Genomic DNA, 16,639 nt, shown 5'->3' with positions numbered 1-16,639 from the left:
AGAAACAGTGGCCTTCTGTCCTACAACTAGTAACCTTGCATCACGGGAATTTATTTGTGTTGTACTAACCTTACAAGCTACCTGCTGTATAGATCAAATCTTCTATTTTGCGGTTATCTCAGATAACATGCTTAGCTGTTATTCTGAGTATATCATGTATGAGACAGGATAAATAGGCCCTTAATATGGCATGCAGTTCTTTTCTAAAGCACTTTGAAATCCTGGGAAGACTGGGGTTATAGCATATGCTCCAGTGAGTCTGTTAAGATTACTCATGATGACTCTAGGCTATGTTTGGAACTCTTTCTGAAGTGAATAAACAGATGGCCAGCAGTGGCTAAAATTGAAAGTAGTTTTTAAAATGTTGAGAATCAATTACTTTAATATTCTCCAAGCTTAAATATCTTCAAAAATAACTGGGCAATATTTACTAAGAAACATGTTCTTTCTGGAATGAATTCAGCTCAAGGAGAGCAAATGTGCTGTAATATCCTAAGACATGAATTCAAAGTGATGTGAAAAAAATTACTGGTTTCATATCCCTATCATGGAAGTTTTGAGGCATAATTAATTGATGATGATTGCTTCAGAAATATTCTGAGCCAAAACTCCACGAAAAAAGAGAAGTATTTCTCATGAGCTTTCTAATAGAACATAGTATTCACAAGAAATTCACAGGAATGGGCATGTGGTATCTTAGAAAAGTGACCCATTTAGGGTACTTGAGCCAGAAACAGCAAAATGGTGGGAAAGGCAAGTTTCTGAATCCTAGAAACTATGCCAGTAGGATTTTCTGAGGGCCAAAAAAAAGATAGTGAATCAGCCAGTCCAGCTGTGAGAAAGCAGCTGTGAGATTGCTGAGGGAAATGATGAAGTAGAAGGCAAGCTCATCACATGACATGCCACCAAGCTGAGAGCAGTATTAGCACACTGGAGGACAAAATAAGTATTTCCAATGACTCTGGCAATTTAGAGATTTGGGATCTAAGAAATTCAATGAGACCAGCCACAAATTAACATCAAGTAAGAATCTAGAGGAGCAGCACAGGGCTGTAGGCAGAACTTGAGGAGCCGTGGAACAAAGTATACCACACTCTAATAGAGAATTTATAGTATGTACAGAGTATCTTGTGCAACTAATTCACAGATTAGAAGTCAAACAAACAAAACAAACCAAGGGTCTTTCCCAGAGAGAATGTTTCAATTGTCTCTTGCTACTTAACAAACTGCCCCCCAAATATAGTGGCTTACAATGGTTTATTTGTTCACAGCTCTGTAAGTTGGGCAAGGCTTGTCACTGCTCCACATGGTGTCATCCGCGGTGGTGCAACTCGGACTAGAGAATCTACTTCCGCAATGGCCTTACTCATAGGCAGGCAAGTTGGTGTAGCTGTCGGTTAGAAGATCAGCTGGGGCTGTTGTCCAGAGTCTGGTTCTCCTCCCCATGGCCTCTCCATGTGGCTAGGTCGGCCTTATGGTGAGGCCATGTGTTGGACAACTGCTCACAGATGGCAGTCTCGGGGTAAACATATTACACAGCAGCTGGCTTTCCCCAGAAAGCTAGGTCTCCTTGAGGCTGAAGCCTGGAACAAGCACAGTGTCACTTCCTCTGAATTCTATTGGCTAAAGTGTGGCCAGCCCAGATCCAGCAGAATTGCACACAGGTGCATGAATATAGGAGGCAGTGTTCTGTTTACCACAGAGGAGATGTGACTTGTACAAAGTTAACTATATGCCACAATTAGAGGAAAACTTGGTGCTAATAAACCTGTAAAATAAAGCATAGGGGAAAAAAGAGAGAGAGAATTGTTTTGTATGGCCAACAAAGAAAAAAACAAAGAGACAAAGACAAAGGAAAATAGCCATAAATAGGAAAATAATGATTCTATTATAAGGACCATGGTCAAATCTCAGCTTCACAATGTAACCCAAAATTTGTAGAGATAAGTCAGAGGGGAGCACTAATTAGAACTGGAAGATAGGAAAATAAAATTTATGGTGAAAACTTTTAAAAATAAAGTCAGATAGCCTGGAGAAAAGAAAACTGGCAAGTGACTAGATAATGATTCTCAAAGCAGAATATCAACATTCACCACCAATCCCTATGTTCCAAAAACAGAAAAAGAAGGTCTATTTAAATTGATCATATAAGGTTAAGTTGAAAGAATTACCCAGAATAGATGATAGATTAGAAAAATGAGAAATAAAATTTCTAAAAATTCTTGAGAGAGGCTACAGTTAAATATATGCAAAAGTTTTTTCTGCCCTGATAAAAAGGAACCCTCCATGCTGACCCTCTCCTATGAAGCTAAGTTCCTAGGGAATAATGAAGCTCCCTATAGACCACTATAGATTGTCTATACCTTTCCATCTGCATAACCCTTTAATGTCCCTGTCCTTGCTCCCTGCCCTACATCCATCTAGACTGCAAGATCCTCAAGGGCAGGGATTTTGTCTTGATCTTTTCTTAGAGTCTACAAAGTGCTCTTAACAGAATATGTGCTCAATGTGGAAAAGTGTTTACTTTTGCCCATGCTAATTGATTGGGTACTATCCACAATGATTAAATAATTGTTCATTTATTCAATTCACTTGACACTTTGTCAGACACTACAGATCATTTGCTGTAATCAGCAAAACAAACATAGCTTTTGTCCTTAAAGTATAGTAAGAAGATATATATATATGTATAGTTTTTGAAGAAAAACTACAGGATGATATGAGAGATTAAAATTGGAGGACCACTGGGCCCCTAAGTAGCATAGTCAGTTAAGCATCTGACTCTTGGTTTCAGCTCAGGTCATGGTCTCAGGTCTCAGGGTCTCAGGGTCATGGGGTCAAGCCCTGTGTGGGGCTCCATGCTCAACACAGAGCCTGCTAAGGTTTCTCTTTCTCCCTTCTCCCCCTCCCCGCACTTGCTCACTCACTCTCTAGGATAAGTAAATAAGGGTGCCTGGGTTGCTCAGTTGGTTAAGCATCTGCCATTAGCTCAGGTCATGATCCCAGGGTCCTAGGATTGAGCCCCACATCGGGCTCTCTGCTCAGCAGGAGCCTGCTGGTAGCTACCTCTCCCTTTGCCCCTCTCTCACTATCAGGGTAGTCTGTCTCTCAAATAAATAAAATCTAAAATAAATAAATAAATATAAATTATGGGATCTTAGTGATCTTATTTCTCTTGTATCTTGAAATATTTTGCTATTTCATCAACCTTGGAATAAGTTCATTACCAAATAATTATTCTCAACTGTGATTTTTAAAAAGACTAAAATAATAAAACAATGAAATATTAAATAACCTAGAGGCATGTGCAATAGTAAAACAAAATAACATTCTTCAGCTTCTTTTTCTTCAGTGTCTTATTGTACTGACCAAAGTACAGAATCATCTTTCAAGAAGGTATAAAAGATACAGGAAAAACCATCTTTGAGCCTTTGTTTGTTTGTTTTTTAAGTTTCCACTTATTTATTTGACAGAGAGAAAGAGTACAAGCAGGGGGAGTGGCAGTGAGAGGAAGAAGCTGGCTCCCACTGAGCAGAGGGCTCTATGTGGGGCTTGACCCCAGGATCATTACCTGAGCTGAAGGTAGACGCTTAACTGACTTAGCCACCCAGGCACCCCTCCTTGTGTTTTGTTTTTTTTTTTAATGCACTTGAGAGATATCAGTGTACAAATTCAGGAGGTAAGATAGTTCAGAGCAGGGGAAGTAATACTTCATGTGGCAAACATGACAACAAAGAAAAATGGTAAATAAATAATTACAGTTTAGGAAACACTCCCCTTGAATATCCTGAAACCCCTCCACTAGATTGTAAACACACAGAGAAGGCTTTTATAATTTTTTATTTTCCCCAAGCTGGGCTGCGCTGGGCTCATAGTATGTTTTCAATAAATGACTGATTAATTGAGAGAGATGGATTCAAATCAGTCCTTCATCTCAGTAAAGTGGAATGGTCAGAAGTATGAAGCTTCTAGTCCAATTATCCTGGGTTTTAATTCCTGCTCTGCCACTTAACTTACCCCCTCTGAGCCTCAATTTCATGCTGTATAAAAGAGAGATAGTAACAGTATCTACCTCATAAAACTGATAAAATACTAAGTGAATACAGGTGAAATACTTAAAAAGTAAGTGTTAGCCTCTATTATTTTTTCCATTAACAGATACTTTTCACTAGAACAGCAGTCAAATGTACAAAACCAAATGTCAGCAGCATTAAAACAATAGTCTCATATGACTATTTTTTTCTAGAGCAGAAGCCAACTTTTCACTTATTGTTATGATTTATGATGGGATTACATTTATCAAGGGAATGAATTTAAAATCTGGACCTGGCTTTTCCCTTAATAAACCAGAAAAGAGAATTTCTTAGGAACCATCGAATGACAGAGAATTTTTTTTTTTAAAAGCAAAAGGAAGAACAAAATTCCCTTTATCATGTGAAAAGGGACTAGCACTCATACCTCAGGAAGACAACCTAAAATTTGAACCTATTTCAAGATCAACTTGATATAATGTATGCACAACATAATAGTATTCTTTTCCACTTCTACCAGCCCTTTTCCATGCTTAATAAAAATGTAATTTAGAAAATAATAATAATAATAATGTTTTTTATTATTAGAAAATAATAATAATGTATTTTTCAAGATATCTCTCTGCCAACTAGGTGAGAATAATAATATTGATAATAGTATTAATAATGATGATAATAATGACACTTAATAAGCACCATAAGTATCCTACATGAATTATCTCAATGAATTAACATATTGATTCATATTATATTCTAAAAAAAAAAAAAAAAAGACAAATGAACAGTTTTAAGAAGTTGATCCCCAGAATAAGAAGGGTGAATGAGACAGGTATTGTGATGGTGCCACCCAGATCCCTCGTCACTGAAGGACTTGTTGCTCCAGCTGCTGGCAGAACTGTTGGCAGGCAGCCCTACCCTGAGTTAACACCTTTCAGAAATTGCCTCAATCAGCTGTCAGCTGTCAGCCAGCCCCTTCCAGGATAGTCTGAGAAGCAGAGAGTAGCTTTGCAGGAAACCACACCCGTTCCAGGGTGGCCCACATCCAATGACTGGCTGCTGCAGGAGTAGAAAGACTTGGCCATCTAGGGCCAACGAAAGGCAACCCTGAAAGGCTAGTCTAGCTTCAGAACTCTTTGTGGGGTCAGCTGAGATTGTGGTTGGTGCATATCACAGCTGGACTTACCCTTCTGCTTCCTTCCCCATGTTTTGACAAGTTTTGATCCCAAGAGCTCTGCTTAATAAACATCCTTCTTGCTCAGCTCTGTCTGAGTCTGTGGCCTGGGAAACCCAACTTGCAACACTTCAAGTACACTACTAATAAAGTCTACTTTTACTCACACAAAATATCTTCTAGCTTTAATAATATATGTTACTAAATTTACTTATTATTAAATATGGAATCTCAAGCAAGTTGTATTATTCTCAGTCTTATTCTGCACACTTCTATAGCCTACAGGTTGGTGTGCCTGTGTTGCTCAGGGGGTTAAATCCTCTGCCTTCGGCTCAGGTCATGATCTCAAGGTCCTGGGACCGAGCCCCGCATTGGGCTCTCTGCTCAGCGGGGAGCCTGCTTCCCTCTCACTCTCTGTCTGCCTCTCTGCCTACTTGTGATCTCTGTCTGTCAAATAAATAAATAAATAAATAAATAAATCTTTTTTAAAAAATACATTTTATAGCCTGCAGGTTGGAGGGAAGATGGCCATGGGATAGCTATGCTCTGACATACATAGCAAGAGCTAGTTCCTCCATACAGTGTAGGTGAGTATTGGGAACCAAAACTTGTCAGACTAAAGGTGATAACTGATCCTTTAGCCAAAATAAAATCAAAATAAAGAAAAGTATGATCTTCCTCTGGAATCAAGGACAAATGTAAGTAATACATTCTGATTGGGAAAATTTTATAATTACAGAAATTTTATAAAATTAAAAAGGAAAGATACATTCTTTCTTCACCTCAATCCTTGTCCCATTTCCCAGAGGTAATCACTGTTGGTTTGGTGTGCATTATTTCCAGACATTTTTCCATGAGTATTTAATACGTTTGAATATGAATTTTTAATAAAAGTGGAATTTATGGTATGCATTGCTCAGCAACTGACATTATGGAAGGTAATCTGCTTTCTTCAAACTACTGATTTAAATGTTAATCACATCTAAAAAATACCACAGCAACATCTAGATTGGTGTTTGACCAAACATCTGGACACCACAGACTAGCCAAGTTGATACATGAAATTAATCATCACAAGACCTCCTCTTATCAACTTGGCACTCTTTAAACCATACTTAATATCTAAATAAAGATAATGAATGCCTTAGGGGCACTGGCTGGCTCAGCCGGGGTCATGTATTCCCATGTTGGGGGTACAGCATACTTTAAATTTTCTTTTAATTTTTTCTTAAAGATAACAAGTACCTTAGTTCAGGTTACTATACCAAAGTACCATAAACTGAATGGCTTATAAACAACAAAAATTTATTTCTCACTGTACAGTTCTGAAGTTTGGAAATTTGAGAACAAGTTGCCAGCATGGTTGAGTTCTAGTGATAACCCTCTCCTGGTTGCTGACTTTTTTTTCTTAAATAAGTTCTACACCCAGTGTGGGACTTGAATTCACAAGCCCAATATCAAGAGTCATATGCTCTACTGACCGAGTCAGCCAGGCATCCCAGACTGCTGACTTCTCGTATCCTCACATGGCAGAGAGCAGAGAGAAGAAGGAAGCTCTCTCATGACTTTTATAAGGGCACTAGTGCCATTCACAAGGTCTTCACCCTCATGACCTCATCTGATCCTAATTACATCCCAAAGGCCCCATCTTTTAATACCTTCACATTAGGGGGATGAGGTTTCAACATATGAATTTGGGGAGGAAACAAACATTTCGTCCATAACAACATGGTTATATTTCCACCTAACATGATACAACTAACCTTTGTACAACTGAAAAAACATTAACCTTTTCCCCAGAAGAAGATGCAAAGTTCTTGAGTCTTTTATTAATATCATGTAACTTAAATATTATGATATAAAGTCAAAATGTTTTATATGATATGAGGATAAGAAAGGGAAGAAAACAAAGATACTTGCTATACACACACAGTAACATATTCATAATAAAGAAAAAGTACTCATGATAATTATAGACCTCATTATTACTGATCACATGGTCATAACTAGTATTTAAAACTATTCTTCCACTCTCTATTCTGTATTCCCTTTGTCCTCAGCAAGTACCTTAACTGAAACGGTAAGTTAAACCTTCATTCCTAAAGAGTCTGGGTCATCTCTGGTTCTGCCTGAATTGGATTGTTGTAGTTTTCTATCAACTTTAACTGCATGGTAATAATAAGAGATAGCCAGGGGTGCCTGGCTGGCTCAGCCAGTAGAGCATGCAACTCTTGATCTTGGGGTTGTGAGATGAAGCCCCATGTTGGGTGTAGTGGTTGATCATAATAATAATAATAGTGTTTTAAAAACCGACATACCTTTCCTCCCTTCCACTGTGAAGTAACAGTCCAATTTCCCCTTGGTAATCAGGATCATTCACCCCAGCTAGCATAGTAACTCCTTTCTTTGCCTGTTTAGAGGCATGGGGAACCCAAAGTGGCCAGGTGACAGTCTTAACCTCTAATTCAGTAGAATAATTGATGTGTCTCCTGGTAAAGGCATTATTCCATTTGAAACCAAGAACTCTAGCCCAGGAGTACATGAGGGACAGGAAAGAAAAATTTTACTAGGGGTAACAGTAAATGGTGCCACTCCCATTTCTACCCCTTGATTCCTGGACCCATGAATCCTGGCTATGAGAGAACACCAGAATATACAGAGCATATAGAACTTCCCAGAGAATCTTGTCCTAGCCCTGTAAGATACAGCCACTTAGCTGGCACTCTATAACTGAGTCTTCAAAAGGCCATTCCAGCATTTTGTGAAGCCAGCTGCCTCAGGATGGTGAGGAACATGCTAAGACCAGTGAATTCCATGAGCATGGGCCCAATGTCACACTTCATTTGGTGTGAAGCAAGTTCCTTGACGAGAAGCAATGCTGTGTGAAATACCATGATACCTGGGATCGAGCCCTGCATCGGGCTCCCTGTTCCACGGAAAGCCTGCTTCTCCATCTCCCACTCTCCCTGCTTGTGTTCCCTCGCTCGCTGTGTCTCTCTCTGTCAAATAAATAAAATCTTAAAAAAAAAAAAATAAGTCCATGTCATTGAGCCCATGCATAACCTCTGTCCCTGCCACCAATGGCCACCTTGTTCATGAGCCCACTGGGCAATGACAGGGGTGGTTTGGGAAAGAAGCAGACTGGAATCCTATCCATTCGGTTATTAAAGCCCTCCTCTATTAAGGTCATCCTATCCATTTGGTTATAAAGTCCTCCTCTACTAAGGACAAACTTTGGTGAACATTCACATGAGACACAAATATCTTCACGTTTTTCACCCAGTCAGGAAGGTCTATCCACATACCTCTTCCCCAAATCTCTTTGTTACCAATTTTCCAATCATCTTCCTTCCAAGTCTCTTACCAGCCAGCCAAACTGCAACCCATGAATTAGTGTATATTCACTAATCTGGCTGTTTTTACTTCGAAGCAAAAATGAACCACCAGGTACACTGCTTCACATTTTGCCCACTGAAAGGATTTCCCTTCATCATTGTCCTTCATATCCCAGAAAGGGACTGTAGTACTATAGCTGTTCATTTTCAAGTAGTGCCTACATATGGCACAGACTGCCTAAGAACCAGACTAGGATTTCTCTTCCTCTGTCAACTAACTGTAGGGAACTCCCCATGAGGCCAGAGGCACGGTCTGGGAAAGACAAGGTAATGTAGTAGGAATGAGGATAATTTTTATCTGTACTATAAATCTAGCTCATTCATTTTAATAGCTGAATAATATTCCATTTTATCTTTCATTTATTCCATTTTATCTTTCATCTTGTACTATATACAACTCTCTCTATATATACTATTTACAACTACCCCATTGTAGTGGGTTTTTAGCCAGCCTCCAATTTTTCTTTTAAAATGTTCCAGAGGGGTGCCTGGGTGGCTCAGTGGGTTAAGCCTCTGCCTCCAGCTCAGGTCATGATCTCAAGGTCCTGGGATCGAGCCCCACATCAGGCTCTCTGCTCAGCGGGGAGCCTGCTTCCCCCTCTCTCTCTGCCTGCCCCTCTGCCTACTTGTGATCTCCATCTGTCAAATAAATAAATAAAATCTTTAAAAATAAAATAAAATGTTCCAGATAATAAATGAATATGTATGTCTTTATGTACTTGTGGTATTTCCATAAAAATTGGATAAGAGAAACAGAAAATAAGGTATTAACAAGATTGGCTACCCTAGAACAAAGATCCATCAAGAAGCTCAAAGAACCATTTTGAAATCTATTACAAATAACCCCAACCCCTCAGAAAAGAAACTAATGAAACTCTCAAGAGAATGTGTATCTACATATTTTGTCACTTGATATTGTCACACTACATTTAGACCAATATAGGAGCAATTATTTTTGCCCACAGTTTCGAGTTGGCTTAGCAGTTACTGTCACTGCATGAATTTTGGGTATTCAACAGTCAAAATATAGTCCAAGTTATTTAAAAGTCTTCTGTTGGCTGCTTCCACAAATGACCAAGTGTATCAGTTAGCTATTTGGTATTTTCTGATGATGTTTCTATCCCAAGAGATGGTCCAATCTTAGGGTTAATTACTTAAGGGCCACACTTTAAATTCAATGAATTACTTATTCTTGTATTTCCACATAATATATATTTTCTAACTTTGCTAAACTAGTGATCTTAACAATTTATACTTTCTAAATAAAAAAAATTCATTCCTTTCTAGTCAAGAGTATAATTTTTTTCCCAGTTTCTTTTATGAAGGACTTCTAAGTTCCATATTTTAGTGGTTGCTTATATTTCAATTGGAGCTGAGAATAGTCCCCTCATACATGGGCCCTAAAATGTGTATCTCTATTTACAGTTCACTGACTTAACAGAGATTTTACCTCTAAATCATACCAAAAACTACAGGCAAAATACTTTAAGTCTTTGTCAGTTTCAAAAGAAACAAATTTTCAAGCAAAAAGGGGTCTCTTCTTCAGTGGATCATCTATAAGCAGCCACAAAATGTTACAAGTGAACCACCTTGTGAAAATAGCTTAAATTCCATCATCCGAGATTTTATTTAGAGTCTTTAAAGCTTCTCAGTCTTTTTTAAAAAAATCTCTTAAAATGCTAATTCTTGGAGAATTAATCCCTTAAGCCAAGGAGCAGCTACCATCTTCGTTAAACAAAATTAGAAATGAGACATGGGATTTGGGCAAAGAGATAAAAAAAATCAAAAGAGAAGACTTGAGTCATGGAGGCAAAATTTTTTTCCTATTTTACAATTTTACCAATAGTCTACTCTCATAACATTTTAAGTTATAAATGAATCAGAAATATAAATCCATACTGACTTAGGCTTGTATTATTTATTTATCTTCTAAAACATTTCAAAAGGTCAATCTGGTAATTCTAGAGAATGCCTTACTTCTAGATATCTCTTCTTCTAGACACACTTTGTTTCCTTTCTTTTTTTTTTTTTTTAAGATTTTACTTATTTATTTGACAGACAGAGATCACAAGTAGGCAGAGAGGCAGGCAGAGAGAGAGGAGGAAGCAGGCTCCCCACTGACCACAGAGCCTGATGCAGGGCTCGATCCCAGGACGCTGGGATCATGACCTGAGCCGAAGGCAGAGGCTTTAACCCACTGAGCCACCCAGGCACTCCCACACTTTGTTTTCAACTCATGAACTTTCTATATCCGTCTTTCCTTCTAGAAATCACCAATACTTGCTAACTCTGGAGAATGGACCTCTTTTTATTCTTCCATCCCTCTGGAGCTAATCATTATCTTAACTTTTATTATGATCATGTCTTTGCTTTCCTTTAGTTTTACCATCCATGTGTGTATCCTTAAATAATTTAGTTTTGCCTATTTTTGAACCTTATAGAAATGGAATTATACTGTATGTACTCTCTTTTGTTCCATATTGTTACTTATTGCTGCATTTTGCTCATTTTCAATTCTGAATAATTTTACAAGTATACATCAATTTATTCATCCATTGTACAAGTATACATCAATTTTACAAGTATACATCAATTTATTCATCCATTCCATATGAATGGATATTTATGATGTTTCCATTTAGGGGCTATTATGAACAGTGTTATCATTATAAACACTGTTAAACATGAACTTAAACATAAGCACATAGTATATTTCCAGAGTGGAATTGTTGTGTCATTGAATAAGAGTGTCTCAACTTTCCTTGATGATGTAAACTAATTTCCAAAGTGGTTGTGCCAACTTAGACTGCTACTAGAAGTGTATCAGAGCCACTATTGCTTCTTATCCTGACCAAACCCCAATTTTTCTAATTTTCAAAAATCTAGTCAGTATAAAAGGTATCCCACTAATCTTCATAGACCTGATTAGAAATGAAGTTGAATAATTTTTTCATGTATTTTATCAGTGATTTAGATATCCCTTAGTACGAAATGGTGAAATGCCCTTCACCTGTTTTGTCCTTTTTTAATATAGTATAGTCTTTTTTTTTTTTTTTAAGAGGTTCTTTATTCTGGATACTAGTATGTACTTCATTGGTGTTACAGGTTGCAAAAGTCTTCTTCCATTCTGTGTCTTGTCTTTTCTTTTTATATTGTCTTTTGACAATTTAAAAAAAAAAATTTTAGGATAATCTCCCAATCAGACGGGAGCCTAAAGGCCCATCCTTGGAGAGTAAGACCATCATGAAGGGTAAGGCCCTCAAGTAGGGAGGGAACAGCATGGGAACTGGTACCAAGAATGGTGGTACTCACCAAAATTTGACTGATCCCTCTTTTGTCCATTCACTGAACAAAATTCAGCTTGGAGGACTCATACAGAAGCAACCTTCTTCTTCCTCCTCTTGACTTTTCTAGTCTTGCCTTCTTCAGACTAAACAACACAAAGATTCTTTCATTCTTCTTTGATGTCCTAACTTCATATCCCCTCATCATCCTAACTAACCAGCAGAAGGTAGAATAAACAATCACCTGCTTTACTTCAAATATAATACCTCCATTAATGCATTCACTTTTTTAGAAGACACTTTCTGTTGCTCCTTTTGTATGCCATCTATAACTAATCATAATAATGACATAAAATTAAATTCTATTTGTTAATACTACCAAAAAGCATTTTGTTCCCATTTTAAAAGTGATTGAGTTTATTATTTCTATATTTCTTTCATTCTTAAAAATAAGCTCAATTATGCTGCTTATATACTTACAGATGATTTCAAATGTTTAAAATACACGTGTATACACACACACATTTCTTGAGAAAAAATAAAATCATTTCTAACAAAATATGTATTTAAGTGAGTTCTGTATTTCACTTTTTAACATGTAAAGGTAGAGGTTTGTTTTTTTTTTGTCACTTTGTTTTCTTCACTATTCTTTTCTTTTCTTGTGAATCAAGGAAAATTCTATTTCTCTGCTTAGTCAAATTCTGAGCATATGAATGGGACTACACCTTTTCCCCTCTCAGAAAGATATTTTTTCTAGCATGGCCAGTTATAATTATGAAGTCTTTCCTTTATTTGATTGTAGAAGTTTCTTTTCCTTTTTGAAGAATGACGATTTATGGTTAAAAAAAAAAAAAAACCAACTCAATTATGCCTAGCAAAATTCCATTATCTCATTTCCCAAGGGGTACTACTGAGCCCTGCCCCACCAGCCAGGATACACAAGAATTCTGTTTTAAAGCAGTTCCACATGAATGCCTGTTTCTCCCTTGTGTTCTCCATGGCTGGGAATCACCTCTTTGAAAAGCACAATGCCATGCTGAATGTGCATTTTTCATTAAAATGTGACCTGTTTCCAGGCTGGTATCTGTGCTCCACATTCAACTAACCCTTTGGCCAAATTCACACCCACATATTTTGGACATTCTTCTGGCCTAAAACTGCACCCAGAGCATCTGTTCTGTGCAAAGGATTAATTGAAAAAAAAAAAAAAAAAAAAAAAAAGAAAATGTGTGTGCAGGTCAGAAGCCAGTCTAGTGACTGCACATCCCCCTTCAGTTGCTTGATCAGTTCACAAAATAGGAGACAACCATCTAGCAAATCAGTAAGTTTCTGGCTTACTTTAAATTTTAAAACTTTGTAACTTATAGATGAGCAGCCATGAGAAAAACAGAAAACAAAAACAAATCTTAGAGAACATTTTCTTTCTGTTTTAGTTCTTGGCCTCTTGATAATCTGCTATAGTTTCTAATAAAGAAAATCTTTTCCTTAGGATGTTCTACTATAATCAAAGAGTCTAAGAAAGGTTTGGGTTATTTTTTCTATGGGTAGAAAGAACAAGAAAAATGTAATTGTAAATATCAAAATTAAGTGGGAGGGAAAGTTTGTGTACATTTTTCTTTACCCAGAACTCTTTCTTTTCCTCTTTTCTCCGTATCACCTCTAGAAAGAAAAGCCATAAAGGTAAAATGTAAAAGCCAATTTGGGAAGTAGAACCTAAAACATATTTAAGGAAAATGTATTTTTAAAATATATTGGCATGAATATATCTTGTTTTTTAAAATTAATGCAGTGCATAAAGAGTACACTAAAAACTGATGTCTAGAAATTATTCTCAAATAAAATCTCCCAAATTACATTATATAAATCCTCAACTAAATTTCCTTTTTGCATAGAGAAAGTTAAATGATCAACTTTTGATCATTTTAAAAATGGAAGGCTTACCTCTTTTTGCCCAAGGAGATGAGTTGAGGGACTATATAATCTTCCATTATCGAAGAGGTAACATTTCCCTCTATCTTTCTGCTATATATCAAGGTCATTTCCACCCAGGCTGGAAGGAGCCGACATCAACAGATATTTGCAGTAAAATCCTATGAGTAATTTAGACCAAAAGAGTGAGGACCCTCTGTTCTGGCCACCAGATGTTGTAGCCATCTCTCTAAATGTCATTTTGGTGACCTTGACTAGTTAGCATTCTGTGCTTGGCATAGCTACTGTGATCACCTCTGATTCTCCCTTCCAGTCCATGAAAACAGAATTGAGTTTCCTCCCCACTGCCTCAATCCCCATCTTACCAACCCTAGAGAGGCAAGAATAGAACCTAAGAACTGATCAATAAATGTGGCAGGGGTGGCAGTGGAACTATTGTGGAATTCTTAGTTCCTAACCCCCTGCCTTAAGAATAAGTTAATTACAGAAACACTGATACAACTTTGGAAGAGAGCAATTTCAACTATAATATATCCTTATAGCATTGGCCAAAGACATAGCGAAAGTAATGCTACAAAAAAGAACTAAAGTTAAAGAGCAAATGCTAATCCCCGAGATATGGTTTTCATTTTCCAACTCAGTAAAATTCAGGTGCAGCTTTGGCTTACTGTGATTTGAATCCCTTCAAAAAGGAAACAAAATCCTCACAAAAATATCTTCCAGTGTTTGTCTTTTCCTTAGGAGCCAGACACTGGCTATTTATATTTGAAACTGTTCTCAATATTCTTTTCACCTTTTTAATTTAAACTGACACTTTCTGAGGGTCAATGAATCTGGATACAAAATAGAATTAACAAATGTAAACGTTTGCTTTTTTTCAGGTAGCAGAGCAGAAAAGATAGCTATTTTGCTGAAAAGTATTATCCCAGAGCACCCCCTGATGGCAAAATGCACTAATGGAAGTGTTTCTCTGGGAAAAGTAAAAAAGTGTTTCAAATCTTCAATATAAAGAGGTAAATATTGCTTTTCAACTCTTAAGATCTTTTCTTCATTTTTCTTTCTTATTTTTACCTTTTTTTTAAACGTAAATTCTGTGCCTATCACTGAGGCTTGAACTCACAACCCCAAGTTCAAGTCACATGTTCCACCAACTGAGCTAGCGGGTCCTCTTTTCTTTATTTTTGATGGGAAATTAGAAATCATCTTGACACTCAAAAAAACAGTCGCAGTTCACTTTGGAGGTAAATTTATTTACTACTTTAAAAATAATTTCTTTCGGGATGCCTTAAGAATAAAGTCAGGTAGGGGCGCCTGTGTGACTCAGTGGGTTAAAGCCTCTAACTGCGGCTCAGGTCATGATCCCAGGGTTCTGGGATTGAGCCCCGCATTGGGCTCTCTGCTTGGCAGGGAGCCTGCTTCCTCCTCTCTCTCTGCCTGCCTGTGATCTCTGTCTGTCAAATAAATAAATAAAATCTTAAAAAAAAAAAAAGAATAAAGTCAGTTAAAACTCTGCCTTCACTCAGGTCATGATCTCAAAGTTCTGGGATTGAGCCCCACATCAAGTTCCCTGCTGGGTGGGGAGCCTGCCTCCCCCTTAAAAAAATAAAAGAATAAAGTCAGTTAAAACTCTGACTTCACTCAGGTCATGATCTCAAAGTTCTGGGATTGAGCCCCACATCAAGTTCCCTGTTGGGTGGGGAGCCTGCCTCCCCCTTCTCATGCTTTCCCTCTCTCTTTCTCAAATAAATAAACAAAAATCTTGATTAAAAAAATAATTTCTTTCATGCTAGAAGAACATGGAATCCTATACTTTAGATTCACCCAATCATGGCAAACCTAAACACAGTTTTTATACTCCTGTTGAACTTAATTCTCAAATGGCTTCTTCTACTACCAGCTAAACTTGAAGTATTTTGTCAAGTGTCATCCTTCATTAAACCATGCATACCACTAACCTCTGAATTCTTCTCGGATTGCAACTTTATAGCCCATATATGTTATGAGGACCATATGAGCTGCTATTTATGAAAAAGAAGCATTAAGCCCTATTGTTAAGATCATGAATGGTCACAGATGTAAACATGGTTCATTGGGAGGGTTTCAATGCAACTAGAAAGATAAGCAATGAGATGATAATTCTATAGGCAGGCAAATGTTTATAATAATTTAGCACAACCAGAAATTCACACACAGGGTGCCTGGGTGGCTCTGTCAGTAGGGTGTCTGCCTTTAGCTAGGGTTGTGATCCCAGGCTCCTGGGACTGAGCCCCACATTGAACTCCCTGCTCAGCAAGGAGCCTGGTTCTCCATCTCCCTCTGCCTGCTGCTCCCCCTGTTTGTGCTCTCTCTCTTTGTCAATAAATAAATAAAATCTTAAAAAAAAAAGAAATTCACATTTAACTTGTTTTTTTCTAACCATTATTTAGGCTTTTCAAATTTTCTATGTGTATTGAGTATACACCTCTGTATTCTTGATTTAAACTTTAGAAAAAGGCATTCAAATTTAAATGTATGATAGAATTTGGTTTAACAAAATCTTTAAATGTTAATCAAAAGAATATTATATGTTGACTTTCCCTATTCCTTTGAAAAAAACATTCTCATTATTAATATACAATCACTTTATCCTGAGGGCATTATATAAACCCCATTGTAACAGTGTCCCCAAAAGGTCAGACCTAACTAAGGGAGCCTGAGTCCTATAGAGATAGATGAGACCTGGGACCAAAGCCAGGGGGTAGTGACTTGAGAAATAGGCTCACAGGTACAAGACTAAGTACCAGGTTAGAAAGGTCAAGGAAAGGAGGGGTTATTATTATTAGACAAAAG

The sequence above is a fragment of the Lontra canadensis genome, unplaced genomic scaffold (assembly GCF_010015895.1).
Source record: "Lontra canadensis isolate GAN:19392208 unplaced genomic scaffold, GSC_riverotter_1.0 scaffold52, whole genome shotgun sequence".
NCBI lineage: Eukaryota > Metazoa > Chordata > Mammalia > Carnivora > Mustelidae > Lontra > Lontra canadensis.
Note: the sequence above shows the minus strand (reverse complement) of the source record.